This window comes from Carya illinoinensis, chromosome 10, assembly GCF_018687715.1.
Source record: "Carya illinoinensis cultivar Pawnee chromosome 10, C.illinoinensisPawnee_v1, whole genome shotgun sequence".
NCBI classification, from domain to species: Eukaryota; Viridiplantae; Streptophyta; class Magnoliopsida; order Fagales; family Juglandaceae; genus Carya; species Carya illinoinensis.
In genome coordinates, this window is record NC_056761.1 from 20,374,814 (window position 1) to 20,384,701 (window position 9,888).

The 9,888-nt window shown below is 33.8% G+C and overlaps 1 long non-coding RNA gene across 1 annotated transcript; it reads right to left on the minus strand.

Moving 5' to 3' along the window:
* Nucleotides 1–5,318: 5,318 nt before the first annotated feature.
* On the minus strand, nt 5,319–9,656 carry LOC122278197. Its single transcript, XR_006229311.1, has 3 exons — nt 9,468–9,656; nt 9,245–9,380; nt 5,319–5,661 (listed from the first exon to the last, which is right to left on the minus strand). It is a non-coding gene; the product is annotated as an uncharacterized LOC122278197 (long non-coding RNA).
* Between the last annotated feature and the right edge of the window lie 232 nt (nt 9,657–9,888).

The window sequence follows — 9,888 nt, forward strand, 5'->3', positions numbered from 1 at the left end:
GAACATGAATTTCCATTACAGATTGCACAAAGTAATCTAATTAAATTACTAATTAAATTCTAAAAATGTATTTTAAATTATCACACAGTAGAACATCATAATAATGAACATAATGAGAGTATAATTAATACTTTAAAACATGCACCCAAGTGAATAAATATACTTATAAAAAATACTTGGTCAAAAGTAGCTAACATAATGACAGTAATTCTAATTAAAATATTTAACAAAATACTTAATATAGCACGATATATTAGATTTAAGAAAATGGTATAGCACAATTGATTAGATTTAAGAAAATCATATACCACAATTAATTAGATTTAAGAAGATCATATAGCACAATTAATTAGATGTAAGAAGATCATATAGCACAATTAAATCATATAGCAAAAAAATAATACCTGAATTATATAATTATATGCTATTTGATATATTATTGTGTCCTTTATTGTTGTTGTGTATTGCTCTCGTGTCTTGTATGCTGCATTGAGATAAACCTTAGACCCGTTCGAGAGTTACATGAAAAGTTGATTGATAACTTTTGAATTGTTCAAAGTAGACAGTTTGGGATTGTAAGGTAATTTTCAAGAACTATCCAATTGTATCTGTTCGCATCCAAGAGATGATGACTTTGAACTAAATTTTGGTCAAAAAGATGAGTGTAAGACAGTCAATGAACTTATGTGTAATGCATTCCGCAAATATAAGGCACGGTTTCATAAGCATTATAATAAGTTCGAGAACAAGAAAGATGCACGCAAACATCCTTTTCAAGATGTCCGACCTTCTAATTGAGAAAAACTTTATGACATATTTGACGATCCATCATATAAGGTAAATTAAATGAATTTTTTTACGTGTCCAATTTATAATTTTTGCTTCCTAATACTTACAACTTCTATGCAGGAGAGAAGTTTTATAAACAAAACAAATAGATTGAAGTTGAAGATTTATCATCATGCAAGCTCAAGACCTTTCCATTGCCTCTCTAAGAAATTGGTAATGATATTTTTTTTAATTATATATAGTTTGTTATTTGGAGGTATTCTAATGACTTTATATATAAACAAATGTCTCTTGTAGCAAGAGAAAAATACAAATTATAATCTGACAAAATTATTTGTTGCAAATTGAGATGGAAAGACCTAATTAGTGAAACAAGCAGACATGGAGATGCGCATAAAACAACAAGAACAACAGCAAGAAAAGTTCAGGAGAGAGGTGCAACTCCAAATGTAGATTTTTATGCAATAGTTCAGGCCTGCAAGTGACTAATTTACATTATACATACAAATTTTGGGACATATTTATGTATGAAGAACGCTAGTACTACTGTTTTATTTATTTAGTTCGTACTTATTAGACTACTTTTATGGGTACTAAACAAATTGTAATGTATTTATGACGATTAGACTATTAGACTTATTAGACTAATTGTAATGTACTTATTAGACTACTTTTGATTGTATCATGGTTCGATTGAACCTCTTACTCAATACATTCAAACATATCTTACAGTTTGATCATCAAATTGTTTGTTCAAACATTTCCTCACACCTATTTGGTTGAATAGACTGGTATTGATCGACCACTCATGAAAGACGTGTTCAAACAAATTTGGCATTCGTATGTCAAGTTTATTCCGTTCGAATGTGATTATGGGACGAAATTTAGTCATCCAAAACACATATTCAGTTCAAACATGATTGAACGATTTTGCTCAATTTGTCCCAAAAGATAGTTTTTGGTACATTGTTATTGAAACAACTTTGGGACAATTTTTTTTCATCGCAAAGAATATTTTGGGATGAAATCACAATTTTTTTTGGACAAAAATGTTCGTCCCAAAAAACCACTTCTCTTGCAGTGGGCCCTAGTAGGACTTTTAAAAAAATATCAATAAATCAATCAATTAATGAAATAAGTCACAATAAAACAATCAACAAATCAATTTGGTAAAGAAGTGAAAACTCATTTGAAGAACATCTTTAAAATCTAGAACCACTACAGGTGTAAGTCAACACCCAAAATCTATTACGGAGATTTAGTTTGTTACAACCAATTTAGAAACATTCACAATACATTCATAGCAGCTCCAGTATGGAAAGATGGAAACCTAATTTTCAAGTTATGCAAAGATGGAAACCTGATTTTCAAAGTGAAAAATCCAACTTCAAAGAAAAATGGAGTTTCAGCCCATTCTCTCTATAGCTCAATTATGGCCACTTTGCTCCAAATGAAGAGGGCGTGCATAGCTTCCTTTTGTAGCCAATTTCTCATATGCCATGTAACCCTAGTCAAAGTCACATTCATGAAAATTTGCTCGAGTGCCTTGCGATCGAGTGTCAAGCGCACATTGTGTTCAAGCATTGCTTGAGCTATGAGTCAAGCGCATGTCGTGAGAACTTTCTGTTTTGCATTCGCTTGAGTCACTAACGAGCAAATGTAGAGCTTATGCCAATCTCATGTCTTTTTGTCATTCTTCAACTAATCATCACTCAACAAGTTACAACACAATTTAACTCACTTTGTCATATGAACATGCCAACACACTTAGAAGGGAGGATTTAGAGTTGGATATTTAAAATCCAAAATCAATATTATAAATAAGTTGCAATAAGTTTTAAATCTGTTCATTTATGTTTGAAATCGTTTTAATTCATACTATCATCCATCCAAAAAATAGTTTTAAATAACATATACTTATATGTTTGAAAGCTAGACATTTTACATCCCTTTATTTAAACTCAAAATTCTTCTATCCAAATTAGTCTAACTTGGCAAAATCCCAAATATAGTTAACTAGAACCATCACCAAGCCTCAATAACATCATCAATATCTCAAAATTCCACTACACTCAAATACGCTTGCACATGCATCCTACTCTTGATCTTTAGCTAAAATGACCAAATCATTTGAAAATAGTGAAGATAATGTAATACCCCGTGTTTACGTGTATTTTCAATGAAGAATTATTTAAATTCTTATAATTAATGGCTTTCTTGTTTTAAATTTAATGTGTTAATCGTTGGATTTATTTTATGATTTTTAAGTTGTGAAATTTATTTTGATTGACTTTCTTGATATTAATTATTGTTTTGCATTTAAATTGCTCTTTGCTTTAAATTGTCTTGTTGTTGGGCTTAAATTATTTTATCTTACTAATGTATAGTTGTAGTGTTTTTACTTGGCTTTTATTTATTTTTATTGTACCTTTTTATTTCTTAGATCTTTATTTTCGGACTGTGCTTATTTTAGTAGGTTGTTCTTTGTTTTTGGGCCAAAACCCCTTCATTTTCAGGCCCAGCCCATTGCCCTTCAAAACCCAGCTCCTTATCCCCCTTAAATGGAGTGTTTTGGCCTTGCCTTAGGGTTTCTTTCATTTCTTTTTCTTCTCCTCTTTCTTTGTTATGCCGTTTGTCTTCTCCTTCTTCCTCTGAAATTTTTCTTGCTGCACGCAACTCCCTCTTCTTCCCCTTCTTTCCATTTTCATTTTCCTTCATTCTTTCTTCAAAACCAAAGTGTGTTGTAGTTGCCTTTCTCCATTTTCATTAGGTAATTTCTTGCACTCTAATCTTGTTGTTTTAGTTTCTAGTTTCTGCAGACCGAACCTTCTCTTCTCCATCTCCTATCCTCATTTTCTTCTTTTGCTTTTGAAAATCTATGTCATGCCATAGCTCTTGATTTCTGTTTCTCTATTTCTAACCATGCATTTCTCTTTCCCTTCCTTACATTTTATTTCATCTAATTTCTCATCTTGTGTAGGTAAATCCATGAGCTTCCATGCTTAGTTTTTCTCTTTTTTTCCCTTAGGATTTTTGTGTGCTAGATTGTGGGTAAAACCTTGTGATTTTTGGATGTTTTTGGCCTCCAAACTGTGCTTTGTTTTGACCCCAAACTGTGAGCTTCCATTTTTATTTTGCTTGGTTATTTTCTCTCTTGTCTTGCATGCCATTGTCAAGCCTTTATTTTCTAGTTTTTATTTTATAAATCAGCCCCTTTTCTCTTGCAAATTCCCTTCAGATTTACTTATTTTTGAAATCCATTTTCTATCCCAAATAATATGATTTTGGTGATTTTATTTTTGAGTTCGCTTTTGATGTTAATTGGGTGTTACATTGTATATTTACATGCATATTCATGTTTGTACATGAAAATTAGTTTTTCTCATAATTGCATGCATGTTTATGTGTATATTTGAAAACTAAATTTTCATAAGAGAGATGGTTTTTAGGTGCGTTTGTATCACGACCCCAAGCTGAGATAGGATATTATCTCGGTGGAACTCTTCTGGTCACTCAGAAGTGGAATATACTAAGTGACGTCTCTCGCGTTGTCACTGGCCAACAATGGGATCGGACGAGATGGTAACACTGGTGCCGACTTCATGGCCCCTTTCTTGGTAGGGGCTAAAGAATGCTTGGCCATGAATGCGCTGGGTGCGGAACTGGGCATCCCTAGTTACAAAGCCACATGCATGGTTGTTACCCATGGTGTGACAAAGAGAGTTAGGGTGTGCGGCGGATAATTTCTAGAGGAGATTATGGTGCATACGATTTAAAAATTAGATAATGCGCCATTTTCTGGGAAAATTGCAAGTTTTGATAAAAGGATTTATGTGAAACATTTTCTAGGAAAATGGTGGATTTCTATGTGGGTTGTTTTCTGGGAAAATAGCAGATATGTTTTAATGGATATATTTTTGGGCCAAATGGAATTTTGGCGTACGTTGAAAAATATTCATTTTCCCGAAAAATGATGTTTTGGGTATCATGCATATTTCATCATATGCATATATAATTGTTGGTTGCATTAATGTATCTTTATCTCTTGGGTTGTTTGGGCTATTACTTACATGCGATACTATTTTATAGTACTGTAAATTTTGATGCAGTTGAGGATGTAGAGCCTGAAGATGCGACTCCACCTGAGGATTGATCGGGGATCACTTTCTCGAGTATTGGGATTTATTACCCCGTTTTGCTTACTGTATTTTGGCTTATCATGTTTTTATTGGATAACTGTATTACTTTTGAAACGCTTGTATTTAAACAAATTTTTATTTAACAATTATGGTACTTAGTTGATTGACTTTAACTTACCCACTTTGTCTTTTGTCTTACATGTGCACACACTTAGTACTTGTCATTAGGGCATGTGACCTGTGTTGTCATCATCCTGACGCCTCGATTTCCATGTATCCATATATGAGAGTTTGGGGCATCATAGATATTGGGTGAGTTATCAACAACTCTATAGGTAGAGAACATATGCTAGTATATAAATATGAGCAATTTACAAAGTACAAAATGTATAACAAAACATGTTATCAAAATATCAGGGCGACAGTTTCACAAGTATTCATATACAAAAGTTGTTTGGAATAAAAGCCTACAAAGACCAGATAGAGAGAAGCCAGAGCTTCTTTATCTAGGAGGTGGAATACAACTCTCTGCACATATCGCTGCTCATTTTCAAGTAATTACTTTCAAATATACATAAGAGATCTTTAGCTAACTGCACTTGTTGTTGCTCACAATCTCCACTACAACACTTCAGTCATCAACCATCTCAGTTACAGCTTCAATCTCTAATGGACATGGACTCTCCCATCACCAAAACTGAAGCTTTGTCATGGCATGATCTCAACCTCCACTCTACTCCAAAGTCAGCAAAAGCCACTTTAGACAAAATCCTGATAGGAAGGTTGCTAGGAAATAGACCTTTGAACAAGTTTGCTATTCATTCTAGTATTAAAGTTTCATGGAACTTTATTCAAAACTTTCTCATTGAGGATATGGATACAAACAAGTTAATATTCACTTTTAGATCTCCCCAAGACAAGTTCAAAGTTCTTAATCAAGCCCCTTGAAATTTTAAAGGGCATCTACTTATTCTAAAACCTTGGTCTCCTGGTGCTACTCTTCAAGAAATCAATCTAAATCATGCAACTTTCAATGTGCAAATACATGGTCTTCCTTTAGATTATATAACTCTCAACAATGCAGTTGAAATTGGGAAAGCACTTGGTACGCTGAATAAGGTAGAAGAAGACCCTCTCTATGGTTTGGCTTTAAGAAAATTCATAAGGATCAAAGTTGAATTAGACATCCCCAAACCTCTTCAACAAGGCTTTATTATGCCAAGGCTAGGAAAAACTGTCAAATTTCCGCTACGTGCACTGCACGAAATAAATACTATTTGCAGCTATTTTCATTTTCGGCGATAGAATTATGGTTGCAAAAAGCCTGTTTTTAGACTTAGGGAAAATGTTTGTGTCAATTATGAAAATAGCCAAGAAAATCAGTTATTTTTGGCGATTTTGTGCGCTGGAATAAGTATGGCTGCAAATAAGTTGTGTGTGTAGTTCTATATCGTCATAATAAATTTTTTGCCATTACATATATTTGTTACGGCGACAATTTTTTACTTATTAAGGCAACAGTCGCCTTAATAAGTTTTCTACCCTTAATCCTCCCGCGTCTTATTTTCCCACGCAGGACCCCACTCTCTCTCTCTCTCTCTCCAGTTCTACATGGGAGTTTCTGTTCCTTGCTAGCGCCGTCGTCTTCTTGCCATCTTCTCGCCGGTGAGTTTCTTTTATACTCCATCACTCTCTCTCTCTCTCTCTCTCTCTCTCTCTCTCTATATGTAACTCTCATTCGTTTCTCTATGCCGCACATTACTCTTGCTCGATTCGGTTGTAACTTTGGGATTGATAGATGTAAAGAGTTTAGTTGTTTTACTTTTTTGTCTTTAATTTTAAAATGAAGTCTTGTGATTTTGCCATATGGTTGTCTTGTTTGCTTAACTAAGGGGAAAAATCGTAGAAGGTATTCATGGATTTAGTTCGAATCCTGTACGATTGGCCTACGACTATGGTGCTTCATTCCTATAAATACACATGTAAATGCATATGCAATGCCTAAATATGCTATTTTCTAGTGAACTCGGGGTTGTAATGTTTTCTGTGGCATTATTACATTATGTTGTCATCTTTGCTTGGTTTCTAGTGGAGGGTAGTTTAGGAGATTTAAAATATAAATGTGCAAATGAAATTGTGTTATCAGGATAAAAATTTTAACTTCCTATGTCCTATGCCAAGATCTTAACATATAACAAAAAAATATGTCTAACTTTGAATGGTTCTTTAAATCAAAGCAACAATAACTCTTTCAGTAGTGTTGGTGAGCTTGGAATTTTCGATGAAACAGAAAAAGCTAGCTAGGCCCTAAAATTTTTGTCTAAAAGTTTTGATTTTGTCATTAGTCTATCCTAATTCACACAATTCAACCACTCCATTAAACTCCCCCAAAACAGAGCGTTCTTTTAGCAAAGCACTTTTATTTTAGATGTATGTACTGCCTATTGTTGCAGAGGATTGTGGTATATATCTTTGTCAGTAGAAATGTTTGGTGGGAAGGGGAAAAAAAAATCAAAATACTTAAAATGTAATAGTAAAATTCTGTACATGTGAAAGTTGATTTTGTCTTAACTTTTTTATATATGATTCATCCAAATAGATACCTTAATGTGAAATATATTCTAGCTGATTTAGTTTTTTGTGTTGTGTAGGCTTGAAAAATCAAAATGAGAAAAGTAAAAGTAATATGAGACAAGTCATCTATGCTAACAATCCCAGACACTGACACTTATTTACAATATCATGAATTGGATTATGGTCTGGTGATGTTTTATGTCCATTAGGACTGACTTCATCCTCATTTTTCTATTTACTTACCTTCAATCCAAAGGGTTTTAAATTTTTTCAAACACTGCCATCCAACTGAATTTCATGGTCTTCGACATCTTAATGGGTTGGGTTGTTTGAGAGTTGAAATTGAGGGGGATTCTCTTCTTGTTATTAATTGGTTGAAGTCGCAGCGGTGTGGTCTTTGGTATATGGAGGTCTATTGGGATGAGATCCAGTGCCGGTTGGTTGGTATTAATTTATCTCTAGCTCATGTTTATAAAGAAGTCAATGGAGTAGCTGATGGTCTAGCTAAAAGCGGCGCTCAAGGAAAAACTGGCTCTTGGTTTATTAGAGGGATTATTAGATTGGATAAGGGAGGTTTTTCATGATCATATATCAGGAAGTGTAGGAGGTAAGGTTAGTAAGTATGATGGGTTGGTGGTGGTATTTGGATATGGTTTTATTTTTAGTCTGGTCATTTGTTTGATTCGTTGTTACCACGATTTTGTTTCCTCTGCCACAAGTGAGGATGATATATAATAAGGAAACTTGTCTTCCATTGAGACTGTTTTTTTTTTAAATCCTTGTTTATATACGTTCATATTCATCCCACGAATATTCAAAGTAATTATTAGCTAATCTTGATTTTGGTTGGCATAAACATGTGACATGGTATTTTCATCCTATCATAAGATACATGTAAATTAAATTTAATGTTTACGTAAGATTTTAAATTATATGATATTTAGTGATAAAATTAAAACCAACAATGTTTGTTCTAAACCGATCTTATTAAAAAAAATAACAAACTAACATAACTTAATATGATACATTAGATTGTAAATTACCTTTTTTTAATAAAGAGTAAGTCTAACATATCACACTAAATTACACGAATTTATAAACTTGTTTTTATAAAATCTTTGTATAAATCCAGCAACCATATTATTCATATTCTATAAGTACATACCCAATAGTTTTATGTCTGGAAAGCAAGATTATAAATAACAGGGGTAGCTTTGTCCGTATCTTTGAAATGGTAATATTTGTTTGTGACATTTGCGGCTATTATTATTGTCGGAAATAATGTGTATTTGTGGCAATTCTCAAAGTAGCTGGAAAAAGTTTTACTTGGCTCTTTAATAGCGGCTATTTAGTGGCAATTAGAAATAGCCGGTAATAATTAATAGCGGCTAAAGTTAAGATTATTTCCGGCGACTTTGGTAGCTGAAAATGATCTTTTTTTTTTTTTTTTGTAGTGATGTGTGGAAGACTTGGTCATTCCCAAATATTCTATGTTACCTAAGCTCACCCTCCACAATAATCAAATATGACCCATGGATCAGAGCTGAATATAACAGCAGCCAAGGAAATACTCAGGCTTTTCAACAAACAGATAGTGGGCAAAATGAAGAAATAGAGCAAATGTAAAGTCCCAACCCAACGATAGTGCCTTATGACAAATTTAACAAAGGGAAACAAGCTAGTATTGAAAGTAAACAACATGAAATGAACAAAATCACTCTTAGAGGCTAGCAAAATCTTACCAGTGGCCGGTCACTTTGAGACCATCTTTACCAATAAACTAGAACTGTTGCACTTTTTCCTGACTCCATCGAATTCTTTGAAGCTAGGCAAAAACTCCAAGCGAACAGATTCAGCAAGCTCCCAAACACTATTCAGCTACAGTGATCCAAGCACATTTAATTCTCCAACAAGAAGAGTAAATATTTTCATTGTTGAGCTAATTACTGAATCTAGCAACCTTACCTCGTTTGGTAGCCAGATCTCAATTATGTCTTCAAGTCCAGATCCGCAGGTAGGAGAAGTAATAAAGTCTTCAATGCAGATCTCTCAAGATATCACGTCATCGACCGAAGCAGCTAGAAACTACCCTCCATGGAATTCTCAATGGAAATAGATTTACTTGGCTACGAGAGGATATAAGACACAGCAACAAAACATCTGAATCGGACTTCATCAGGCCCATCAAGGTGTGCCCGTTATCAATTCTTCATCCTCAATAGAAACAAGACCACTGTTTATGGACCTTAAGGATCTCCATACTAATAGGCCCGTTATCTCGATCCAACCCAACCAAATCAGTACCCGTCTGGAGAAAAAGCTGAAATCACCTACAAGCCCATACTAACCTTAGCTGGCCCAATGCAATGTCGTTCTTCAATTGAGT